An 8,832-nucleotide genomic window follows, 5' to 3' on the forward strand; every position below is an offset into this window, starting at 1 on the left:
GAACATGAGATAAAAACACTCCCGGGAGAAAACAAAACAAAACAAAAAAACCAGACCAGCCTAGTGGGACAGATACTGCCCAGAGCAGGGCAGCTGCTGGGCTGTGTCCCCAGGATGACATCGCTCTGGCCTAGAACCCTGGCACTGTGGGGAGGAACTCTTGGTCTTGGGTTTCATGGGGACTGTAGAGAGAGGCCTGCCTGGCAAGCTGTGGAGGCGCAGACAAGAGAAGGGGCATGCTCGAGATCTAGGAAGCCAGAAGTCAGGTTTCTAAGCAAAACGTGCACCGCTTATGAGCCAACGCAAAAACCCTCCGTAGCATGCACGGGAAGCCTAGAGAAAACACACTGTAAGCCCCTAGCCCTTCCCCAGTCTGTCGCTTGCACACACACACACACACACACACACACACACACACACACACACACACACACCCTCTCCCCCCAGCCCCCACCCCTGTCTGTGTTGTGCTTCATTATGACTAAGCTTGTAGGAGCTCAGCTCTGCTTTGGACTTGACTCAGATCGTCTGGGAGCTCTGAGGCCTGAGCGCTGGCCCCTCCTTCCTGAGAACCACTCCCAACACCGACCTCCTGTATTTCTCCTAACTTACTTAAGCGCTTCATCTTCAGGCTAAGTCCGTGCGTGCGTGCGTGCGTGCGTGCGTGTGTGTGTGTGTGTGTGTGTGTGTGTGTGTGTGTATGTGTGTGTGCACGCGTGCGCCTGCCCAACTGTGCGTGTACTTGTAAGCCTTTCTCATCCAGGAGAAAGTTCTCCCCTCTACTTCCTTTACACTGTCAAGAGCAAAGAAAGACGTTCGTAGCAAGATGCTTTGCAGTGAACCCAGCCTGCCCATCCTCCAGTTGGTGAGTGAGTAAGATGCAGGGAGTCTGCTCAGCCCGGTGCCATTTACCTGGCCATGAAGAGCAATGGAATGCTGACGCACGTCACACGGGCTAACCACATCATATGGGCTGACCACGTCACACGGACTGACCCCGTCACATGGACTGACCTTAAAAATGTTACCAAGGGCTGGGAAGATGGCCTAGTGGGTGAGGGTGCCTGCTACCCAAACATGTAGATCTGAGTTCCTAGCTCCCAGCACCAGTGTAAAACGCAAGGTGTGGTAACATGTACCTGTAACCCCAGCTCTGTGTGGGTACAGAGACAGGATTACGGGACCTAATGGTTTCCAGCCTAGCTCCAGGCTCAGTAAAAGACCTTGTCGCAAGGGACTATGGCAGAGACTGCACACTTGACACCCTCCTCCTGGCCTCCATTCATGCAGACACATGCATGTACAGCACACACACAACTCAAAATTAATTAGTTGTTAAGAAAAAACATACTAAGTGGAAGAATCCAGTCACAAAAGGTCGCATGGTTTCATTTATATGAGTTGTCCAGAATAAGCCAATTCAAGAGTCGAAGAGATACCTCAGTGGTTAAGAGCATTTGCTGTCCTTCCAGAAGACCTGAGTTTGGGTTCCAACATCCATGACCAGTGGTTCACAACCACCTATAAATCTCTAGGGGGTCTAATGTCCTCTTCTGGCCTCTGAGGGCATATACACAGACACACACACACACACACACACACACACAGAGTATACACAGACACACATAACTAAAATTTTGTAATATTAAAAATATAAAATCATTTAAAGAATATTAAGAAAAATCAGTCCAGGTGTTCATGGCACACGCCTTTAATCCCACTGGGGAGGCAGAGGCAAGAAGATCTCTGTGAGTTCAAGGCTAGCCTGGTCTACAGAGCGAGTGCCAAGATGGGTGCCAAAGCTACACAGAGAAACCCTGTTTTGAAAAAAAAAAAGAAAGAAAGAAAGAAAGAAAAAGAAAAATCAAATCCATTGGGACAGAGAGTGGCCCAGTGGTTGCATAGAGGACCAAAGTGCAAATCCATAGCCAATAATCCCTCATTTGAGGATCTGACCCAAGAGAGCAATTATAGGGTTTGATGTATGACACTAGGACAGTCTTTGCTTGTTTATAACTGTGTGTCTGTGTGTATACGTGTGTGTGTGTGTGTGTGTGTGTGTGTGTGTGTGTGTGTGTGTGTGTTCCTCGGGGGCCAGAAGGAAGCATCAGCTCCCTGGCTCTCGTGATGGCAGAGCCATCTCTGAACACGGACGCAGAGAATCCAGTGCTCAGAGGTGGGAGGGTTCTTCTAGATGGACTAAGTTCTAAGGGCCCTGACATTTTGCTCTGCCCTCCTGTGAGCCCAGCACTGGCCAAAATACCCTGGCACCCTGTCCTCATTGCATAAGACCCTGGAGAGTGCCCAGAAAGTCTGTCCTCCAGCTGCAGGAGCCACCCTGGTCCTGGCCTGTACTATTGGAATGCAAAGTCCATGACCCCAAGGACAAGCCTTCAAAAGGGACAGATGTCTTCACTCTGTGTCCCCCTTTGACTTATACTCCTATCCCAAATGTGACTGTGAATTAAACAGTTTGGAGACTGAAGGTCAGACCTTCACGTGGCCTCTTTTAACTCAGCCCTCTTCGCAAGGTGGAGAAAGCTTATATTTGCCAGTATTCTAAGGATAAGCGTTCTGGCCGACGCCCCAGAGTGTGTCTCCTTTCCCCTGTCCTGCAGAGAATGTGACAGAGGAGATCTTCAGGATGGCCTCTGCTGTGTCCTCTTTCCTCATATTCAGGTGCCCCAGGCCAGCCTGGCCACCCAGGTCCAGCTCAGATGCCACCTCCTCCGGGAAGCCTTCCCTGCCTACACCTTCCTCAGCTGAAGACCTCTGGGTATCCACACCAGCTCACGTTTAACTTCTCTTCCTCCTAGTGAGAGAATCATTTGTGCTCCTCCCACCCACCCACCCACTCACACACACACCCTAAGGTCTACCAGATGCGTGTAGGTTACTATGTAGCAGATGATGGCCTTGAACTTCTGACACCGCTGGCCCGACTAACGGCTTGCTCCACCACGTCTCTGGTGTGTGCAATGCTGGGGCTTGAAGCCAAGGTTTCCCAGCATCAACTCTGTCAGCTGAGGCCAGCTCCAGCGCCCCCCCCAGTCTTCACTGTTGATGTTATTTAAACACCCCTGCCCCACTGGAAGACATTGCTGTTGTTGTTGTTTTGGTTTCTCCAGACAGGGTTTCTCTGTGTGGCTTTGGAGCCCATCCTGGCACTCACTCTGTAGACCGGGCTGGCCTTGAACTCACAGAGATCCGCCGAGTGCTGGGATTAAAGGCCGTGTGTCCACTACCGCCCACCTACTGGAAGACGTTTTTTAAGAGCCACGATAAGTTGAAAGAACATCGTTTCTAACTCTGACCTCATCAACATTCAGAACACCACAAATACACGAAAAAGTCGTCAAGAGACTAAGGAAAATATTTGCAGCCAGTATGACAAATTAAAATGAGATTTCTTTTCTTTTTTTTTTTTAGCTTAGACTTGGCAAAAACTGAAGCTCGTGTTTTTGAAGCATAGCCGGTGACAATTTCATGGAAAATATTTGGATTCTTAAAAGCTGCGAAGCAGCGACTTTAAACCAAAACTGTGTAGTGAGGGGAGTTTACTTTCTGTTTTGTTTTGCTGGAGAGATCGGATCCCTCCACGTGGCCCAGGCTAGTTTACTCAAACTCACGGTCCCTTCGCTTCATCCCCCTAAGTGCTAGGATTCGGGTCATGCCCTACTTGAAGGCTTACATTTTTGCTGTGAGTGCTCGCTAATTTACAATTGACTTTCAGAACAAGCAAGCATTACGGGTATAACCATAAGCAGAACTTGGTAGAACTAGGCATGGCAGTGTTTGCCTGTAGTTCCAGCGACTTGGGAAGCTGAGGGGAGAGGATCTCTTGAGCTTGGAGTTTGAGACCAACTGGGGCAACATAGACTCCATCTAAAAATCAACAAATCACCTTTGCTGATAAAACTCAGTACTGGTAAAGAAGTGAGAGGGTGATTGGAACATAAATTGGCACAGCTTTCTGGGAGAGCAACCTGTATTTTATTTTAACTTTATTTATTTATTTATTTTTGGATTTTTTTTTTAAAGACAGGGTTTCTCTGTGTAGCCTCAGCTGTCCTGGAACTTGTCTTGTAGACCAGGCTGGCCTTGAATTCACAGATATACGGCTGCCTCTGCCTCCCGAGTACTGGGATTAAAGGCGTTTGCCACCACGCAATCTTCCTGCCTCTGCCTCATTGTGCTGAAATTACAAGCAGGTACAACTGTTTCCAGTTTACGAGGGCAAATTGACAGTGATTATTAAGCACTTTTAAGGTATTTACATTGCCCGGTCCAACCTGTAGTCACAGGTCCCAATAGCCAGAATAGACTATGGGTAAGAGCATTTTCTCTTCACTTATGCTAATTATTAGAGCAAAAGTGGCCAAGGAATAAAGCAAATCTGAACAGTGACGTGTGCACGGATACTCAAAGCTGTGGTGGGAAAACAAATAAGTGATTAACTGAGGATTGTTATTTACTCTCTTACCAGTAAGGATGTAGGCTGAGGATTGTTATTTACTCTCTTATCAGTAAGGATGTAGGCTGATAAATTATGATGTTATCAAGCAGTAGAAGATGACTGAAATTCTGGAGATGCTGTATAGGAAGGATATTTAAGTAAAAAAAAAAAGTGGCAAGAATGTGAAATTCAGAGCAACGGTCTAGATTTCCCAAGCAGGAAACTAGTGTGTGTGGGGGGGAGGGGGGTGGCTCTAGGTTTGTACACGTGTACGTACTCGGGCTCAGAGGACCACAGCAATATGCAATAGTGAACACATCCACATTTACTCACAGCTCTAGAGGAGATGCCGGTCTTTGCACCCAGTTTCCAGGTGTGTGTGAGTGTGTGCGTGTTCATGTAGGGGGATATGCATGCATGCGTACAGCAGAAGACAATCTTGGACATTATTCCTCAGCCACCACCCTTTTATTTTATGTTTAATCTTGTTTTTTTTTTTTTTTTTTTTTGAGGCAGGGTCTGTGATGGTTTGACTGAAAATGGCCTCCATAGGCTCACAGGGAGTGGCACCATTAGGAGGCGTGGCATATTGTTAGGAGGCGTGGCTTTGTGGAAGTGGGTGTGGTCTTGTCGCAGGAAGTGTGTCCCTGGTGGGTGAGCTTTGAGGTTTCCGAAGCTCCGGTCAGGCCCGGTGGCTCACTCAGTCTTCCTGATGCCTGCTGATGCAGATGTGGGACTCTCAGCTTCCTCTCCAGCACCATGTCTGCCTGCGTGCTCCCTGCCAGGATGATAATGGGCTAAGCCTCTGAGCTGTACGCCAGCCCCCAGTTAAACGTTTTCCTTATAAGTGTTGCTGCGGTCACAGTGTGTCTTCTCAGCATCAGAAACCCTAAGGCAGGGTGTCTCATTGGCCTGTAACTCATCGAGTGGCTAGACTGGCTACCCAGGGATCTGCCTGTCTCCGTTTCTGCAACTCGGGGATACTGGGTACCACTACGCTTTGGTTTCTGGGAATCCAACTCAGGTCTTTTAAACCTGCATGGCAAATACTTTGCCAACTGAGCCAGCTCCCGAGTTTCTTGTTCTTGTTTTATCACCAACAGCAATCTCCCTTTTTAAAAATGCCTCCGTGCCTCTTAAATAGTGACAGATTCAGCTGACAACGCTAGCACATTTGACTTTGACCCAGCAACTCAACCACCGGGAACGGATGGATGTAGCACCTTGTGAGTTGAACCCAGCTGTTCACCGCAGCCCTGAGCTCCTGAGCTGGCAGCAGATTTGAGCTGATGCTCATCACCCAGTTCTAAAAAAGTCACTGATGGTTGTGTTGTGAGAGTTTGAGTCCAGGACCTTGGCTATGCTGAGGACTCATCCTACCACAGAGTCAAATCCGTAAGGGCTCAGACCTACACTAGAACACTCTGTAACCACAAACAAGTCAGAGGAAGCCTTTTCAGGTTTCATCATTATTGTTCTAAACTGATTATTGATTAGTAATCATAAATATCCTATGAAGGTCAGTCACAGCTATCAAATGTTCTCCAAGAGAGTAATAAATGAAGCACCAAAACAAACACGAAGGATAGAGGAAGTTTGTTAGTGTGCTGAGAAAATGTCATTTGCATAGGCAGGTGTCTATAGCGACAGCTGTGGACACTTGCTTCTGAAGGTCGGGTGATACTGAATAGGAGAGGGGCTGTTTTGAATCAGTCCATGGCTATATCCAGTGACCCATAAGACTAGACATTAAAGTCACAATGGGCAACTACAGGCTTTTCAGCATCATTCTGAAAAAGCTTGGACAGTGTGTCCAACCTGCCTTGATTTAAACCCTAACTTCTTGGCAACTTTCTAGACATCAGAGAAAGGATGGCTGTAAGCTCAATACCCTTATTCACAAGATGGTGGTGACACCACCATAGAGCACCTGTGGGATGAGCCACATAAAACACTGTAGTTTCTACGCAACAATGCTGGTAGTATTATTAGTCCATGACTGTCCTGAAGATGGCCGGTCCTCGGGTCCATCAGAAATGCCCTGCCTGTGTATTCCAGGCTAGCCTGAGCTACACAGGAAGAAACACTGTCTCAAAAAAAAAACAAAGTAAACAAATACATAAGTTTAAAAGAATACAGGACTTCAAAGAGCTGCTGTTGCAGATCTAGTGTTTGTAGATTTGCAAAGTATGCCTAGCTCCTGGCTTGCAGAAGACAAATGAATGTCGTGAGCAGAAACCACTTGAAAAAGGCCAGGTTCATTTTTCTCTCCCATTTCTGATTTATGGGCTCCTTTTATTTCAATAATTTATTTATATCTTCCCTAGAATTTCTGTATAAAGGGGTTTATTTTGTAGATGTTTTCAAGCTTGTCTGTTTTCATACTGTTCATCTCTTGCTTCAAGGCTTGAGGGAGTGTTTATCTCCTCAAATATTTCAAACACGCTAGTTTCTAGTTCTAAAGATACAAAATCTAATTGCCGCAGCTGCCAACTATGTGTGCTTTATTTCTTCACACAGTTGTGTGAATGCATTGCAAGCCCGTCTTTGCAGGTTTCCTCCCTTCCTTCCTTCCTCCCTTCCTCTCTCCCTCCCTCCCTTCCTTCCTTTCTTCCTTCCTCCCTCCCTCCCTTCCTCGCTTCCTTCCTTCCTTCCTTCTTTCCTTCCTTTCTCCCTCCCTCCCTTCCTTCCTCCTTTCCTTCCTTCCTTCTTCTTTCATTTACTTATTTATTTAGGAAGGAAGAGGGTGTGCCATAACAAACTTCTGGGGTTGAGAGGTGTCAGTTTTCTTCCGCTTCGTGGGTTCTGGGGTTCAAACTCGGGTTGTCAGGTTTGGCGGCAAGCACCCTTACTGCTTGAATCATCTCCATGGCCCTTCTGTGTCAGATTTCAGGGAGCATCTAAGTCCTGATGGTGGTAGTACCCTGTTGTGAGTGCCAGACTGTCTCTGAGCCAAGCAAACACCATCTTTGGGGGGGAGGGGCTGTTCAACCGCAAAAGGATCATCCCAGGTGGGCTTGTTGACTGCTGACAACCACCTTACTGAGAGGTGGGGAGGGTCGCAAGCCCTCCCGGAAGGAGCCAGACACTCCCTACCTTTAACCTGGTCTATGCAACTCAGCCTCAATTGTACATGACCTCAGGGAGGGGCTCAAGTTCGTAGGCCAGGGGCAGAGGTGTGCCTCTATCTTTGTGGCTATGGGGGAGCCCTCACCCCTGCTGGGTAAAGGCTGTCCAGGTTTGGACTATTGTTGGGGTGGTACGCACACCCCTGTAAGTGACCAACCACCCATGCTCTGAAGGAAGTCCAATGAAGCCGTTGCCTCTCCAAAATGAACTTTGGTCTCAGAATCCTGTCTCTGTTTGTTGCTGGGATCTAAGGAGACAACATATACACAGAAGGACTTGCCCCATCAAAAGGAGGAATTCCAGTCTCCTCAGCACTTATCCTGTTGATGTTGGCTCCACCCCCCTGACCAAATCCCCTTCCAAAGCCCCCCATCCTAACACCATGATGGTGTCAGGTGAGGCGTCTACACAGGGATGTGTGTGGAGTACAACCTTCATGCTTCAGAAAAAGAAAAACACCGTATTGAAAGACAAGGAAAGAAAAAGCCAAGAGTAGAACTGTGCTGGCTTCTACGTAGAGGAATGACTGTTTTCTTTCCACCCTTTATTATTTTCAACATGTTCTATTCCTTTTGTCTCTGGGGGGAATTCATAAGCCATTCTAATGTGGCTTTCCAATCAGCTGGAAGATGACAAATAAGGACTCTTTCTTTCTGTCAGAGGTTGGTGGCAAATAATGACAGCTATGGGAAGTGCCTGGGTCTGGCCTGGGTCTGGAATTCCTGGAATTTGCTGGCACACCCAGGAAGTCTCAGAGCTTCCTTCTCTTCTCCCAAGGGAGATGCGTGTGTCAATCATTCCTCTCATGTTTGCTGATCACGTGATCATGCCCTGCACTACCATAGCTGCTGTGGCTAAGCAAGCCTTCGCCATAATGGATAGGACCTGTCCCATATCTGTTCTTGCTAAGGCGGTAGCTTCTAGCCATGCCTGCTCACTGAGCACTTGAAATATAGCATGATTGGCAGACAGGTTTTTTTTATTTTATTTAAATGTTATTAAATTTCGACAGCTGCATGAGTCCAGCAGCTTCCATGTTGGGCGGGGTCACAAACAGCAGGTAGTGCCTCTGCTCCATCTCACGGAGTGAGACTGTTCTTGTGAGAAACATTAAAGCAGTTGCAGAAACAGGACTGTGGGGTATGAGGCCGTTTCATGCCTTTTGGGAAAAACCAGCCATAGGACAACACTGGGCCAGAAGGATTTGGGGGAATCTGTGGCCATAATGGGTGGGCGTGGAGAGTGAT

This window comes from Mesocricetus auratus, unplaced genomic scaffold (genome assembly GCF_017639785.1).
Source record: "Mesocricetus auratus isolate SY011 unplaced genomic scaffold, BCM_Maur_2.0 Super-Scaffold_6730, whole genome shotgun sequence".
In the NCBI taxonomy this organism is placed as follows: Eukaryota; Metazoa; Chordata; class Mammalia; order Rodentia; family Cricetidae; genus Mesocricetus; species Mesocricetus auratus.